The sequence below is a fragment of the Copadichromis virginalis genome, linkage group LG3 (genome assembly GCF_057382275.1).
Source record: "Copadichromis virginalis isolate Kocher_CV1m ecotype Utaka linkage group LG3, C_Virginalis_male_GT1.1, whole genome shotgun sequence".
Taxonomy (NCBI): Eukaryota; Metazoa; Chordata; class Actinopteri; order Cichliformes; family Cichlidae; genus Copadichromis; species Copadichromis virginalis.
In genome coordinates, this window is record NC_140620.1 from 59,013,635 (window position 1) to 59,030,145 (window position 16,511).

The following is a 16,511-nucleotide window of genomic DNA, read 5'->3' on the forward strand; positions in this document are numbered from 1 at the left end:
CACCACACCAGGGCCTGTGGCACTTGCTCAGGCCACTTACACCACACCAGGGCCTGTGGCACTTGCTCAGGCCACTTACACCACACCAGGGCCTGTGGCTGCTGGCTGAGGCCACTTACACCACACCAGGGCCTGTGGCTCTTGCTCAGGCCACTTACACCACACCAGGGCCTGTGGCACTGGCTGAGGCCACTTAGACCACACCAGGGCCTGTGGCTGCTGGCTGAGGCCACTCACACCACACCAGGGCCTGTGGCTGCTGGCTGAGGCCACCTACACCACACCAGGGCCTGTGGCTGCTGGCTGAGGCGACTTACACCACACCAGGGCCCTTTTGCTGCTGGCTGAGGCCACTTACACCACACCAGTGCCTGTGGCTTCTGGCTGAGGCGACTTACACCACACCAGGGCCTGTGGCTGCTGGCTGAGGCCACTTACACCACACCAAGGCCTGTGGCTCTTGCTCAGGCCACTCACATCACACCAGGCCCTGCGCTTCTGGCCGAGGCCATCTTCACCAAACCAGGCCCTGTGCTGCTTGCTGTGGCCATGTACAACACACCAGGCCCTGTGCTGGTTCCTGAGGCCATCTTCAACAATCCAGGGCCTGTGCTGTTGGATAAATGCCAAACTGAGCCTTTGGGTTAGGGTATTATGCAAACATGCAGGTATGGTTATAGGATTGTCTTCGTAACTTCAGGTACTTGCCACCTAATCACTTGAATCCATAAATTGAGACATTGTGCTGGGGCCAGCAGCTTACGGCCATACCACCCTGAGCACACCCGACCTCGTCTGATCTCGGAAGCTAAGCAGGGCTGGGCTTGGTTAGTACTTGGATGGGAGACTGCCTGGGAATACCTGGTGCTGTAAGCCTTTAATTTTCATGTCATTGAACCGCTTTTGATCCAGAGAAGGGGTGTATTAAAAGACCAAAAGCAGCTGCCCATTAATGAGGGCACATTAACGACACTGCTTTTGGCTGTTTTCCAATGTCTTGTGCTGCTAGCTGATGCCACCTACACCACACCAGGGCCTGAGTGACCGGCTGGGGCCACTTACACCACATCAGGGCCTGTGGCTCTGGCTGAGGCCACTTACACCACACCAGGGCCTGTGGCTGCTGGCTGAGGCCAGTTACACCACACCAGAGCCTGTGGCTGCTGGCTGAAGCCACTTACACCACACCAGGGCCTTAGTTGCTATTGAGGCCACTTACACCACACCAGGGCCTGTGGCTGCTGGCTGAGGCCACCTACACCACACCAGGGCCTGTGGCTGCTGGCTGAGGCCATTTACACCACACCAGGGCCTGTGGCTGCTGGCTGAAGCCACTTACACCACACCAGGGCCTTAGTTGCTATTGAGGCCACTTACACCACACCAGGGCCTGTGGCTGCTGGCTGAGGCCACCTACACCACACCAGGGCCCTTTTGCTGCTGGCTGAGGCCACTTACACCACACCAGTGCCTGTGGCTTCTGGCTGAGGCCACTTACACCACACCAGGGCCTGTGGCTGCTGGCTGAGGCCACTTACACCACACCAGGGCCTGTGGCTCTTGCTCAGGCCACTCACATCACACCAGGCCCTGCGCTTCTGGCCGAGGCCATCTTCACCAAACCAGGCCCTGTGGTTCTTGCTCAGGCCACTTACACCACACCAGGGCCTTATTTGCTATTGAGGCCACTTACACCACACCAGGGCCTGTGGCTCTGGCTTAGGCCACTTACACCACACCAGGGCCTGTGGCACTTGCTCAGGCCACTTACACCACACCAGGGCCTGTGGCTGCTGGCTGAGGCCACTTACACCACACCAGGGCCTGTGGCTCTTGCTCAGGCCACTTACACCACACCAGGGCCTGTGGCACTGGCTGAGGCCACTTAGACCACACCAGGGCCTGTGGCTGCTGGCTGAGGCCACTCACACCACACCAGGGCCTGTGGCTGCTACCTGAGGCCACTTACACCAAACCAGGGCCTGTGGCTGCTTGCTGAGGCCATCTTCACCAAACCAGGCCCTGTGGCTGCTGGCTGAGGCCACTTACACCACACAAGGGCCTTAGTTGCTATTGAGGCCAATTACACCACACCAGGGTATGTGGCTCTTGCTCAGGCCACTTACACCACACCAGGGCCTTAGTTGCTATTGAGGCCAATTACACCACACCAGGGCCTGTGGCACTGGCTGAGGCCACTTACACCACACCAGGGCCTGTGGCTGCTGGCTGAGGCCACTTACACCACACCAGGGCCTGTGGCTGCTGGCTGAGGCCACCTACACCACACCAGGGCCTTAGTTGCTATTGAGGCCAATTACACCACACAAGGGCCTGTGGCTGCTGGCTGAGGCCACCTACACCACACCAGGGCCTGTGGCTGCTGGCTGAGGCCACTTACAACACACCAGGGCCTGTGGCTCTTGCTCAGGCCACTCATATCACACCAGGCCCTGTGCTTCTGGCCGAGGCCATCTTCACCAAACCAGGCCCTGTGCTGCTTGCTGTGGCCATGTACAACACACCAGGCCCTGTGCTGGTTCCTGACACCATCTTCAACAATCCAGGGCCTGTGCTGTTGGATAAATGCCAAACTGAGCCTTTGGGTTAGGGTATTATGCAAACATGCAGGTATGGTTATAGGATTGTCTTCGTAACTTCAGGTACTTGCCACCTAATCACTTGAATCCATAAATTGAGACATTGTGCTGGGGCCAGCAGCTTACGGCCATACCACCCTGAGCACGCCCGACCTCGTCTGATCTCGGAAGCTAAGCAGGGCTGGGCTTGGTTAGTACTTGGATGGGAGACTGCCTGGGAATACCTGGTGCTGTAAGCCTTTCATTTTCATGTCATTGAACCGCTTTTGATCCAGAGAAGGGGTGTATTAAAAGACCAAAAGCAGCTGCCCATTAATGAGGGCACATTAACGACATTGCTTTTGGCTGTTTTCCAATGTCTTGTGCTGCTAGCTGATGCCACCTACACCACACCACGGCCTTATTTGCTGGCTGAGGCCACATACACCAAACCAGGGCCTTAGTTGCTATTGAGGCCAATTACACCACACCAGGGCCTGTGGCTCTTGCTCAGGCCACTTACACCACACCAGGGCCTGTGGCTCTGGCTGAGGCCACTTTCACCACACCAGGGCCTGTGGCTGCTGGCTGAGGCCACCTACACCACACCAGGGCATTAGTTGCTATTGAGGCCAATTACACCACACCAGGGTCTGTGGCTCTTGCTCAGGCCACTTACACCACACCACGGCCTGTGGCTCTTGCTCAGGCCACTTACACCACACCAGGGCCTGTGGCTGCTGGCTGAGGCCACCTACACCAAACCAGGGCATTAGTTGCTATTGAGGCCAATTACACCACACCAGGGTCTGTGGCTCTTGCTCAGGCCACTTACACCACACCAGGGCCTGTGGCTCTTGCTCAGGCCACTTACACCACACCAGGGCCTGTGGCTGCTGGCTGAGGCCACCTACACCACACCAGGGCCTTAGTTGCTATTGAGGCCAATTACACCACACAAGGGCCTGTGGCTGCTGGCTGAGGCCACCTACACCACACCAGGGCCTGTGGCTGCTGGCTGAGGCCACTTACACCACACAAGGGCTTGTGGCTGCTGGCTGAGGCCACCTACACCACACCAGGGCCTGTGCTGCTTGCTGTGGCCATGTACAACACACCAGGGCCTGTGGCTCTTTCTCAGGCCACTCATATCACACCAGGCCCTGTGCTTCTGGCTGAGGCAACTTAGACCACACCAGGGCCTGTGGCTGCTGGCTGAGGCCACTTACACCACACCAGGGCCTGTGGCTGCTGGCTGAGGCGACTTACACCACACCAGGGCCCTTTTGCTGCTGGCTGAGGCCACTTACACCACACCAGTGCCTGTGGCTTCTGGCTGAGGCGACTTACACCACACCAGGGCCTGTGGCTGCTGGCTGAGGCCACTTACACCACACCAGGGCCTGTGGCTGCTGGCTTAGGCCACCTACACCACACCAGGGCCTTAGTTGCTATTGAGGCCAATTACACCACACCATGGTCTGTGGCTCTTGCTCAGGCCACTTACACCACACCAGGGCCTGTGGCACTGGCTGAGGCCACTTACACCACACCAGGGCCTGTGGCTGCTGGCTGAGGCCACTTACACCACACAAGGGCTTGTGGCTGCTGGCTGAGGCCACCTACACCACACCAGGGCCTGTGGCTCTTGCTCAGGCCACTTACACCACACCAGGGCCTGTGGCTCTTGCTCAGGCCACTTACACCACACCAGGGCCTGTGGCTCTTGCTCAGGCCACTCATATCACACCAGGCCCTGTGCTTCTGGCTGAGGCCATCTTCACCAAACCAGGCCCTGTGCTGCTTGCTGTGGCCATGTACAACACACCAGGCCCTGTGCTGTTTCCTGAGGCCATCTTCAACAATCCAGGGCCTGTGCTGTTGGATAAATGCCAAACTGAGCCTTTGGGTTAGGGTATTATGCAAACATGCAGGTATGGTTATAGGATTGTCTTCGTAACTTCAGGTACTTGCCACCTAATCACTTGAATCCATAAATTGAGACATTGTGCTGGGCCCAGCAGCTTACAGCCATACCACCCTGAGCACGCCCGACCTCGTCTGATCTCGGAAGCTAAGCAGGGCTGGGCTTGGTTAGTACTTGGATGGGAGACTGCCTGGGAATACCTGGTGCTGTAAGCCTTTAATTTTCATGTCATTGAACCGCTTTTGATCCAGAGAAGGGGTGTATTAAAAGACCAAAAGCAGCTGCCCATTAATAAGGGCACATTAATCACATTGCTTTTGGCTCTTTTCCAATGTCTTGTGCTGCTAGCTGATGCCACCTACACCACACCAGGGCCTGAGTGACCGGCTGGGGCCACTTACACCACATCAGGGGCTGTGGCTCTGGCTGAGGCCAGTTACACCACACCAGGGCCTGTGGGTTCTGGCTGTGGCGACTTACACCAAACCAGGGCCTGTGGCTGCTGGCTGAGGCCACTTACACCACACCAGGGCCTTAGTTGCTATTGAGGCCAATTACACCACACCATGGTCTGTGGCTCTTGCTCAGGCCACTTACACCACACCAGGGCCTGTGGCACTGGCTGAGGCCACTTACACCACACCAGGGCCTGTGGCTGCTGGCTGAGGCCACTTACACCACACAAGGGCTTGTGGCTGCTGGCTGAGGCCACCTACACCACACCAGGGCCTGTGGCTGCTGGCTGAGGCCACCTACACCACACCAGGGCCTGTGGCTCTTGCTCAGGCCACTTACACCACACCAGGGCCTGTGGCTCTTGCTCAGGCCACTTACACCACACCAGGGCCTGTGGCTCTTGCTCAGGCCACTCATATCACACCAGGCCCTGTGCTTCTGGCTGAGGCCACTTAGACCACACCAGGGCCTGTGGCTGCTAGCTGATGCCACCTACACCACACCACGGCCTTATTTGCTGGCTGAGGCCACATACACCAAACCAGGGCCTTAGTTGCTATTGAGGCCACTTACACCACACCAGGGCCTGTGGCTGCTGGCTGAGGCCACCTACACCACACCAGGGCCTTAGTTGCTATTGAGGCCAATTACACCACACCAGGGTCTGTGGCTCTTGCTCAGGCCACTTACACCACACCAGGGCCTGTGGCACTGGCTGAGGCCACTTACACCACACCAGGGCCTGTGGCTGCTGGCTTAGGCCACCTACACCACACCAGGGCCTTAGTTGCTATTGAGGCCAATTACACCACACAAGGGCCTGTGGCTGCTGGCTGAGGCCACCTACACCACACCAGGGCCTGTGGCTGCTGGCTGAGGCCACTTACACCACACCAGTGCCTGTGGCTTCTGGCTGAGGCGACTTACACCACACCAGGGCCTGTGGCTGCTGGCTGAGGCCACTTACACCACATCAAGGCCTGTGGCTCTTGCTCAGGCCACTCACATCACACCAGGCCCTGCGCTTCTGGCCGAGGCCATCTTCACCAAACCAGGCCCTGTGCTCCTTGCTGTGGCCATGTACAACACACCAGGCCCTGTGCTGGTTCCTGAGGCCATCTTCAACAATCCAGGGCCTGTGCTGTTGGATAAATGCCAAACTGAGCCTTTGGGTTAGGGTATTATGCAAACATGCAGGTATGGTTATAGCATTGTCTTCGTAACTTCAGGTACTTGCCACCTAATCACTTGAATCCATAAATTGAGACATTGTGCTGGAGCCAACAGCTTACGGCCATACCACCCTGAGCACGCCTGACCTCGTCTGATCTCGGAAGCTAAGCAGGGCTGGGCTTGGTTAGTACTTGGATGGGAGACTGCCTGGGAATACCTGGTGCTGTAAGCCTTTGATTTTCATGTCATTGAACCGCTTTTGATCCAGAGAAGGGGTGTATTAAAAGACCAAAAGCAGCTGCCCATTAATGAGGGCACATTAACGACACTGCTTTTGGCTCTTTTCCAATGTCTTGTGCTGCTAGCTGATGCAACCTACACCACACAAGGGCCTGAGTGACCGGCTGGGGCCACTTACACCACATCAGGGCCTGTGGCTCTGGCTGAGGCCACTTTCACCACACCAGGGCCTGTGGCTCTGGCTGAGGCCACTTTCACCACACCAGGGCCTGTGGCTGCTGGCTGAGGCCACCTACACCACACCAGGGCATTAGTTGCTATTGAGGCCAATTACACCACACCAGGGTCTGTGGCTCTTGCTCAGGCCACTTACACCACACCAGGGCCTGTGGCTCTTGCTCAGGCCACTTACACCACACCAGGGCCTGTGGCTGCTGGCTGAGGCCACCTACACCACACCAGGGCATTAGTTGAAGCGCCTTGAGGCGACTTTTGTTGTGATTTGGCGCTATATAAATAAAATTGAATTGAATTGAATAGTTGCTATTGAGGCCAATTACACCACACCAGGGTCTGTGGCTCTTGCTCAGGCCACTTACACCACACCAGGGCCTGTGGCACTGGCTGAGGCCACTTACACCACACCAGGGCCTGTGGCTGCTGGCTGAGGCCAATTATACCACACCAGGGTCTGTGGCTCTTGCTCAGGCCACTTACACCACACCAGGGCCTGTGGCACTGGCTGAGGCCACTTACACCACACCAGGGCCTGTGGCTGCTGGCTGAGGCCACTTACACCACACCAGGGCCTGTGGCTGCTGGCTGAGGCCACTTACACCACACCAGGGCCTGTGGCTGCTGGCTGAGGCCACCTACACCACACCAGGGCCTGTGGCTGCTGGCTGAGGCGACTTACACCACACCAGGGCCCTTTTGCTGCTGGCTGAGGCCACTTACACCACACCAGTGCCTGTGGCTTCTGGCTGAGGCGACTTACACCACACCAGGGCCTGTGGCTGCTGGCTGATGCCACCTACACCACACCAGGGCCTGAGTGACCGGCTGGGGCCACTTACACCACATCAGGGCCTGTGGCTGCTGGCTGAGGCCAGTTACACCACACCAGAGCCTGTGGCTGCTGGCTGAAGCCACTTACACCACACCAGGGCCTTAGTTGCTATTGAGGCCACTTACACCACACCAGGGCCTGTGGCTGCTGGCTGAGGCCACCTACACCACACCAGGGCCTGTGGCTGCTGGCTGAGGCCACTTACACCACACCAGGGCCTGTGGCTGCTGGCTGAAGCCACTTACACCACACCAGGGCCTTAGTTGCTATTGAGGCCACTTACACCACACCAGGGCCTGTGGCTGCTGGCTGAGGCCACCTACACCACACCAGGGCCCTTTTGCTGCTGGCTGAGGCCACTTACACCACACCAGTGCCTGTGGCTTCTGGCTGAGGCCACTTACACCACACCAGGGCCTGTGGCTGCTGGCTGAGGCCACTTACAAAACACCAGGGCCTGTGGCTCTTGCTCAGGCCACTCACATCACACCAGGCCCTGCGCTTCTGGCCGAGGCCATCTTCACCAAACCAGGCCCTGTGGTTCTTGCTCAGGCCACTTACACCACACCAGGGCCTTATTTGCTATTGAGGCCACTTACACCACACCAGGGCCTGTGGCACTTGCTCAGGCCACTTACACCACACCAGGGCCTGTGGCACTTGCTCAGGCCACTTACACCACACCAGGGCCTGTGGCTGCTGGCTGAGGCCACTTACACCACACCAGGGCCTGTGGCTCTTGCTCAGGCCACTTACACCACACCAGGGCCTGTGGCTGCTGGCTGAGGCCACTTACACCACACCAGGGCCTGTGGCTGCTGGCTGAGGCCAGTTACACCACACCAGAGCCTGTGGCTGCTGGCTGAAGCCACTTACACCACACCAGGGCCTTAGTTGCTATTGAGGCCACTTACACCACACCAGGGCCTGTGGCTGCTGGCTGAGGCCACCTACACCACACCAGGGCCTTAGTTGCTATTGAGGCCAATTACACCACACCAGGGTCTGTGGCTCTTGCTCAGGCCACTTACACCACACCAGGGCCTGTGGCACTGGCTGAGGCCACTTACACCACACCAGGGCCTTTGGCTGCTGGCTTAGGCCACCTACACCACACCAGGGCCTTAGTTGCTATTGAGGCCAATTACACCACACAAGGGCCTGTGGCTGCTGGCTGAGGCCACCTACACCACACCAGGGCCTGTGGCTTCTGGCTGAGGCGACTTACACCACACCAGGGCCTGTGGCTGCTGGCTGAGGCCACTTACACCACACCAAGGCCTGTGGCTCTTGCTCAGGCCACTCACATCACACCAGGCCCTGCGCTTCTGGCCGAGGCCATCTTCACCAAACCAGGCCCTGTGCTCCTTGCTGTGGCCATGTACAACACACCAGGCCCTGTGCTGGTTCCTGAGGCCATCTTCAACAATCCAGGGCCTGTGCTGTTGGATAAATGCCAAACTGAGCCTTTGGGTTAGGGTATTATGCAAACATGCAGGTATGGTTATAGCATTGTCTTCGTAACTTCAGGTACTTGCCACCTAATCACTTGAATCCATAAATTGAGACATTGTGCTGGAGCCAACAGCTTACGGCCATACCACCCTGAGCACGCCCGACCTCGTCTGATCTCGGAAGCTAAGCAGGGCTGGGCTTGGTTAGTACTTGGATGGGAGACTGCCTGGGAATACCTGGTGCTGTAAGCCTTTGATTTTCATGTCATTGAACCGCTTTTGATCCAGAGAAGGGGTGTATTAAAAGACCAAAAGCAGCTGCCCATTAATGAGGGCACATTAACGACACTGCTTTTGGCTCTTTTCCAATGTCTTGTGCTGCTAGCTGATGCAACCTACACCACACAAGGGCCTGAGTGACCGGCTGGGGCCACTTACACCACATCAGGGCCTGTGGCTCTGGCTGAGGCCACTTTCACCACACCAGGGCCTGTGGCTCTGGCTGAGGCCACTTTCACCACACCAGGGCCTGTGGCTGCTGGCTGAGGCCACCTACACCACACCAGGGCATTAGTTGCTATTGAGGCCAATTACACCACACCAGGGTCTGTGGCTCTTGCTCAGGCCACTTACACCACACCAGGGCCTGTGGCTCTTGCTCAGGCCACTTACACCACACCAGGGCCTGTGGCTGCTGGCTGAGGCCACCTACACCACACCAGGGCATTAGTTGCTATTGAGGCCAATTACACCACACCAGGGTCTGTGGCTCTTGCTCAGGCCACTTACACCACACCAGGGCCTGTGGCTCTTGCTCAGGCCACTTACACCACACCAGGGCCTGTGGCACTGGCTGAGGCCACTTACACCACACCAGGGCCTGTGGCTGCTGGCTGAGGCCAATTATACCACACCAGGGTCTGTGGCTCTTGCTCAGGCCACTTACACCACACCAGGGCCTGTGGCACTGGCTGAGGCCACTTACACCACACCAGGGCCTGTGGCTGCTGGCTGAGGCCACTTACACCACACCAGGGCCTGTGGCTGCTGGCTGAGGCCACTTACACCACACCAGGGCCTGTGGCTGCTGGCTGATGCCACCTACACCACACCAGGGTCTGAGTGACCGGCTGGGGCCACTTACACCACATCAGGGCCTGTGGCTCTGGCTGAGGCCACTTACACCACACCAGGGCCTGTGGCTGCTGGCTGAGGCCAGTTACACCACACCAGAGCCTGTGGCTGCTGGCTGAAGCCACTTACACCACACCAGGGCCTTAGTTGCTATTGAGGCCACTTACACCACACCAGGGCCTGTGGCTGCTGGCTGAGGCCACCTACACCACACCAGGGCCTGTGGCTGCTGGCTGAGGCCACTTACACCACACCAGGGCCTGTGGCTGCTGGCTGAAGCCACTTACACCACACCAGGGCCTTAGTTGCTATTGAGGCCACTTACACCACACCAGGGCCTGTGGCTGCTGGCTGAGGCCACCTACACCACACCAGGGCCCTTTTGCTGCTGGCTGAGGCCACTTACAACACACCAGTGCATGTGGCTTCTGGCTGAGGCCACTTACACCACACCAGGGCCTGTGGCTGCTGGCTGAGGCCACTTACACCACACCAGGGCCTGTGGCTCTTGCTCAGGCCACTCACATCACACCAGGCCCTGCGCTTCTGGCCGAGGCCATCTTCACCAAACCAGGCCCTGTGGTTCTTGCTCAGGCCACTTACACCACACCAGGGCCTGTGGCTCTGGCTTAGGCCACTTACACCACACCAGGGCCTGTGGCTCTGGCTTAGGCCACTTACACCACACCAGGGCCTGTGGCACTGGCTGAGGCCACTTAGACCACACCAGGGCCTGTGGCTGCTGGCTGAGGCCACTCACACCACACCAGGGCCTGTGGCTGCTAGCTGAGGCCACTTACACCAAACCAGGGCCTGTGGCTGCTTGCTGAGGCCATCTTCACCAAACCAGGCCCTGTGCTGCTTGCTGTGGCCATGTAAAACACACCAGGTCCTGTGCTGGTTCTTGAGGCCATCTTCAACAATCCAGGGCCTGTGCTGTTGGATAAATGCCAAACTGAGCCTTTTGGTTAGGGTATTATGCAAACATGAAGGTATGGTTATAGGATTGTCTTCGTAACTTCAGGTACTTGCCACCTAATCACTTGAATCCATAAATTGAGACATTGTGCTGGGGCCAACAGCTTACGGCCATACCACCCTGAGCACGCCTGACCTCGTCTGATCTCGGAAGCTAAGCAGGGCTGGGCTTGGTTAGTACTTGGATGGGAGACTGCCTGGGAATACCTGGTGCTGTAAGCCTTTCATTTTCATGTCATTGAACCGCTTTTGATCCAGAGAAGGGGTGTATTAAAAGACCAGAAGCAGCTCCCCATTAATGAGGGCACATTAACGACATTGCTTTTGGCTGTTTTCCAATGTCTTGTGCTGCTAGCTGATGCCACCTACACCACACCAGGGCCTGAGTGACCGGCTGGGGCCACTTACACCACATCAGGGCCTGTTGCTCTGGCTGAGGCCACTTACACCACACCAGGGCCTGTGGCTGCTGGCTGAGGCCACCTACACCACACCAGGGCCTTAGTTGCTATTGAGGCCAATTACACCACACCAGGGTATGTGGCTCTTGCTCAGGCCACTTACACCACACCAGGGCCTTAGTTGCTATTGAGGCCAATTACACCACACCAGGGCCTGTGGCTCTTGCTCAGGCCACTCACATCACACCAGGCCCTGCGCTTCTGGCCGAGGCCATCTTCACCAAACCAGGCCCTGTGCTGCTAGCTGTGGCCATGTACAACACACCAGGCCCTGTGCTGGTTCCTGAGGCCATCTTCAACAATCCAGGGCCTGTGCTGTTGGATAAATGCTAAACTGAGCCTTTGGGTTAGGGTATTATGCAAACATGAAGGTAGGGTTATAGGATTGTCTTCGTAACTTCAGGTACTTGCCACCTAATCACCTGAATCCATAAATTGAGACATTGTGCTGGGGCCAGCAGCTTACGGCCATACCACCCTGAGCACGCCCGACCTCGTCTGATCTCGGAAGCTGAGCAGGGCTGGGCTTGGTTAGTACTTGGATGGGAGACTGCCTGGGAATACCTGGTGCTGTAAGCCTTTGATTTTCATGTCATTGAACCGCTTTTGATCCAGAGAAGGGGTGTATTAAAAGACCAAAAGCAGCTACCCATTAATGAGGGCACATTAACGACATTGCTTTTGGCTGTTTTCCAATGTCTTGTGCTGCTAGCTGATGCCACCTACACCACACCAGGGCCTGAGTGACCGGCTGGGGCCACTTACACCACATCAGGGCCTGTGGCTCTGGCTGAGGCCACTTACACCACACCAGGGCCTGTGGCTGCTGGCTGAGGCCACTTACACCACACCAGGGCCTGTGGCTGCTGGCTGAGGCCACTTACACCACACCAGGGCCTTAGTTGCTATTGAGGCCAATTACACCACACCATGGTCTGTGGCTCTTGCTCAGGCCACTTACACCACACCAGGGCCTGTGGCTGCTGGCTGAGGCCACTTACACCACACAAGGGCTTGTGGCTGCTGGCTGAGGCCACCTACACCACACCAGGGCCTGTGGCTGCTGGCTGAGGCCACCTACACCACACCAGGGCCTGTGGCTCTTGCTCAGGCCACTTACACCACACCAGGGCCTGTGGCTCTTGCTCAGGCCACTTACACCACACCAGGGCCTGTGGCTCTTGCTGAGGCCACTCATATCACACCAGGCCCTGTGCTTCTGGCTGAGGCCACTTAGACCACACCAGGGCCTGTGGCTGCTGGCTGAGGCCACTTACACCACACCAGGGCCTGTGGCTGCTGGCTGAGGCCATCTACACCACACCAGGGCCTGTGGCTGCTGGCTGAGGCGACTTACACCACACCAGGGCCCTTTTGCTGCTGGCTGAGGCCACTTACACCACACCAGTGCCTGTGGCTTCTGGCTGAGGCGACTTACACCACACCAGGGCCTGTGGCTGCTGGCTGAGGCCACTTACACCACACCAGGGCCTGTGGCTCTTGCTCAGGCCACTCACATCACACCAGGCCCTGCGCTTCTGGCCGAGGCCATCTTCACCAAACCAGGCCCTGTGGCTCTTGCTCAGGCCACTTACACCACACCAGGGCCTGTGGCTCTGGCTTAGGCCACTTACACCACACCAGGGCCTGTGGCACTTGCTCAGGCCACTTACACCACACCAGGGCCTGTGGCTGCTGGCTGAGGCCACTTACACCACACCAGGGCCTGTGGCTCTTACTCAGGCCACTTACACCACACCAGGGCCTGTGGCACTGGCTGAGGCCACTTAGACCACACCAGGGCCTGTGGCTGCTGGCTGAGGCCACTTACACCACACCAGGGCCTGTGGCTGCTGGCTGAGGCCACTTACACCAAACCAGGGCCTGTGGCTGCTTGCTGAGGCCATCTTCACCAAACCAGGCCCTGTGCTGCTTGCTGTGGCCATGTAAAACACACCAGGTCCTGTGCTGGTTCTTGAGGCCATCTTCAACAATCCAGGGCCTGTGCTGTTGGATAAATGCCAAACTGAGCCTTTGGGTTAGTGTATTATGCAAACATGCAGGTATGGTTATAGGATTGTCTTCGTAACTTCAGGTACTTGCCACCTAATCACTTGAATCCATAAATTGAGACATTGTGCTGGAGCCAGCAGCTTTCGGCCATACCACCCTGAGCACGCCCGACCTCGTCTGATCTCGGAAGCTAAGCAGGGCTGGGCTTGGTTAGTACTTGGATGGGAGACTGCCTGGGAATACCTGGTGCTGTAAGCCTTTCATTTTCATGTCATTGAACCGCTTTTGATCCAGAGAAGGGGTGTATTAAAAGACCAAAAGCAGCTCCCCATTAATGAGGGCACATTAACGACATTGCTTTTGGCTGTTTTCCAATGTCTTGTGCTGCTAGCTGATGCCACTTACACCACACCAGGGCCTGTGGCTGCTGGCTGAGGCCACTTACACCACACCAGGGCCTGTGGCTGCTGGCTGAGGCCACCTACACCACACCAGGGCCTTAGTTGCTATTGAGGCCAATTACACCACACCAGGGTATGTGGCTCTTGCTCAGGCCACTTACACCACACCAGGGCCTTAGTTGCTATTGAGGCCAATTACACCACACCAGGGCCTGTGGCTCTTGCTCAGGCCACTCACATCACACCAGGCCCTGCGCTTCTGGCCGAGGCAATCTTCACCAAACCAGGCCCTGTGCTGCTAGCTGTGGCCATGTACAACACACCAGGCCCTGTGCTGGTTCCTGAGGCCATCTTCAACAATCCAGGGCCTGTGCTGTTGGATAAATGCTAAACTGAGCCTTTGGGTTAGGGTATTATGCAAACATGAAGGTAGGGTTATAGGATTGTCTTCGTAACTTCAGGTACTTGCCACCTAATCACCTGAATCCATAAATTGAGACATTGTGCTGGGCCCAGCAGCTTACGGCCATACCACCCTGAGCACGCCCGACCTCGTCTGATCTCGGAAGCTGAGCAGGGCTGGGCTTGGTTAGTACTTGGATGGGAGACTGCCTGGGAATACCTGGTGCTGTAAGCCTTTCATTTTAATGTCATTGAACCGCTTTTGATCCAGAGAAGGGGTGTATTAAAAGACCAAAAGCAGCTGCCCATTAATGAGGGCACATTAACGACATTGCTTTTGGCTGTTTTCCAATGTCTTGTGCTGCTAGCTGATGCCACCTACACCACACCAGGGCCTGAGTGACCGGCTGGGGCCACTTACACCACATCAGGGCCTGTGGCTCTGGCTGAGGCCACTTACACCACACCAGGGCCTGTGGCTGCTGGCTGAGGCCACGTACACCACACCAGGGCATTAGTTGCTATTGAGGCCAATTACACCACACCAGGGTATGTGGCTCTTGCTCAGGCCACTTACACCACACCAGGGCCTGTGGCTGCTGGCTGAGGCCACCTACACCACACCAGGGCCTGTGGCTGCTGGCTGAGGCGACTTATACCACACCAGGGCCCTTTTGCTGCTGGCTGAGGCCACTTACACCACACCAGTGCCTGTGGCTTCTGTCTGAGGCGACTTACACCACACCAGGGCCTGTGGCTGCTGGCTGAGGCCAATTATACCACACCAGGGTCTGTGGCTCTTGCTCAGGCCACTTACACCACACCAGGGCCTGTGACACTGGCTGAGGCCACTTACACCACACCAGGGCCTGTGGCTGCTGGCTGAGGCCACTTACACCACAACAGGGCCTGTGGCTGCTGGCTGAGGCCACCTACACCACACCAGGGCCTGTGGCTGGTGGCTGAGGCCACTTACACCACACCAGGGCCTGTGGCTGCTGGCTGAAGCCACTTACACCATACCAGGGCCTTAGTTGCTATTGAGGCCACTTACACCACACCAGGGCCTGTGGCTGCTGGCTGAGGCCACCTACACCACACCAGGGCCCTTTTGCTGCTGGCTGAGGCCACTTACACCACACCAGTGCCTGTGGCTTCTGGCTGAGGCCACTTAGACCACACCAGGGCCTGTGGCTGCTAGCTGATGCCACCTACACCACACCACGGCCTTATTTGCTGGCTGAGGCCACATACACCAAACCAGGGCCTTAGTTGCTATTGAGGCCACTTACACCACACCAGGGCCTGTGGCTGCTGGCTGAGGCCACCTACACCACACCAGGGCCTTAGTTGCTATTGAGGCCAATTACACCACACCAGGGTCTGTGGCTCTTGCTCAGGCCACTTACACCACACCAGGGCCTGTGGCACTGGCTGAGGCCACTTACACCACACCAGGGCCTGTGGCTGCTGGCTGAAGCCACTTACACCACACCAGGGCCTTAGTTGCTATTGAGGCCACTTACACCACACCAGGGCCTGTGGCTGCTGGCTGAGGCCACCTACACCACACCAGGGCCCTTTTGCTGCTGGCTGAGGCCACTTACACCACACCAGTGCCTGTGGCTTCTGGCTGAGGCCACTTACACCACACCAGGGCCTGTGGCTGCTGGCTGAGGCCACTTACACCACACCAGGGCCTGTGGCTCTTGCTCAGGCCACTCACATCACACCAGGCCCTGCGCTTCTGGCCGAGGCCATCTTCACCAAACCAGGCCCTGTGGTTCTTGCTCAGGCCACTTACACCACACCAGGGCCTTATTTGCTATTGAGGCCACTTACACCACACCAGGGCCTGTGGCACTTGCTCAGGCCACTTACACCACACCAGGGCCTGTGGCACTTGCTCAGGCCACTTACACCACACCAGGGCCTGTGGCTGCTGGCTGAGGCCACTTACACCACACCAGGGCCTGTGGCTCTTGCTCAGGCCACTTACACCACACCAGGGCCTGTGGCTGCTGGCTGAGGCCACTTACACCACACCAGGGCCTGTGGCTGCTGGCTGAGGCCACCTACACCACACCAGGGCCTGTGGCTGCTGGCTGAGGCCACCTACACCACACCAGGGCCTGTGGCTGCTGGCTGAGGCGACTTACACCACACCAGGGCCCTTTTGCTGCTGGCTGAGGCCACTTACACCACACCAGTGCCTGTGGCTTCT

At 57.8% G+C, this 16,511-nt stretch overlaps 6 non-coding genes and 3 pseudogenes across 6 annotated transcripts; all 9 read left to right on the plus strand.

Annotated features, from left to right (window-relative positions):
- Positions 1-757: 757 nt before the first annotated feature.
- Positions 758-876, plus strand: LOC146716145 (5S ribosomal RNA). The gene has a single exon (XR_014919556.1). It is a non-coding gene; the product is annotated as a 5S ribosomal RNA (ribosomal RNA).
- Positions 877-2,720: 1,844 nt separating this feature from the next.
- LOC146716146 (5S ribosomal RNA) lies at positions 2,721-2,839 on the plus strand. The gene has a single exon (XR_014919693.1). It is a non-coding gene; the product is annotated as a 5S ribosomal RNA (ribosomal RNA).
- Positions 2,840-4,602: 1,763 nt separating this feature from the next.
- LOC146716147 (5S ribosomal RNA) lies at positions 4,603-4,721 on the plus strand. The gene has a single exon (XR_014919819.1). It is a non-coding gene; the product is annotated as a 5S ribosomal RNA (ribosomal RNA).
- A 1,527-nt stretch (positions 4,722-6,248) lies between these two features.
- LOC146716148 (5S ribosomal RNA) lies at positions 6,249-6,367 on the plus strand. Its single transcript, XR_014919910.1, has one exon. It is a non-coding gene; the product is annotated as a 5S ribosomal RNA (ribosomal RNA).
- A 2,664-nt stretch (positions 6,368-9,031) lies between these two features.
- LOC146716149 (5S ribosomal RNA) lies at positions 9,032-9,150 on the plus strand. Its single transcript, XR_014919694.1, has one exon. It is a non-coding gene; the product is annotated as a 5S ribosomal RNA (ribosomal RNA).
- Positions 9,151-11,113: 1,963 nt separating this feature from the next.
- On the plus strand, positions 11,114-11,232 carry LOC146716150 (5S ribosomal RNA). The gene has a single exon (XR_014919911.1). It is a non-coding gene; the product is annotated as a 5S ribosomal RNA (ribosomal RNA).
- Positions 11,233-11,931: 699 nt separating this feature from the next.
- LOC146716151 (5S ribosomal RNA) lies at positions 11,932-12,050 on the plus strand (annotated as a pseudogene).
- A 1,573-nt stretch (positions 12,051-13,623) lies between these two features.
- Positions 13,624-13,742, plus strand: LOC146716152 (5S ribosomal RNA; annotated as a pseudogene).
- A 661-nt stretch (positions 13,743-14,403) lies between these two features.
- Positions 14,404-14,522, plus strand: LOC146716153 (5S ribosomal RNA; annotated as a pseudogene).
- Positions 14,523-16,511: the final 1,989 nt, after the last annotated feature.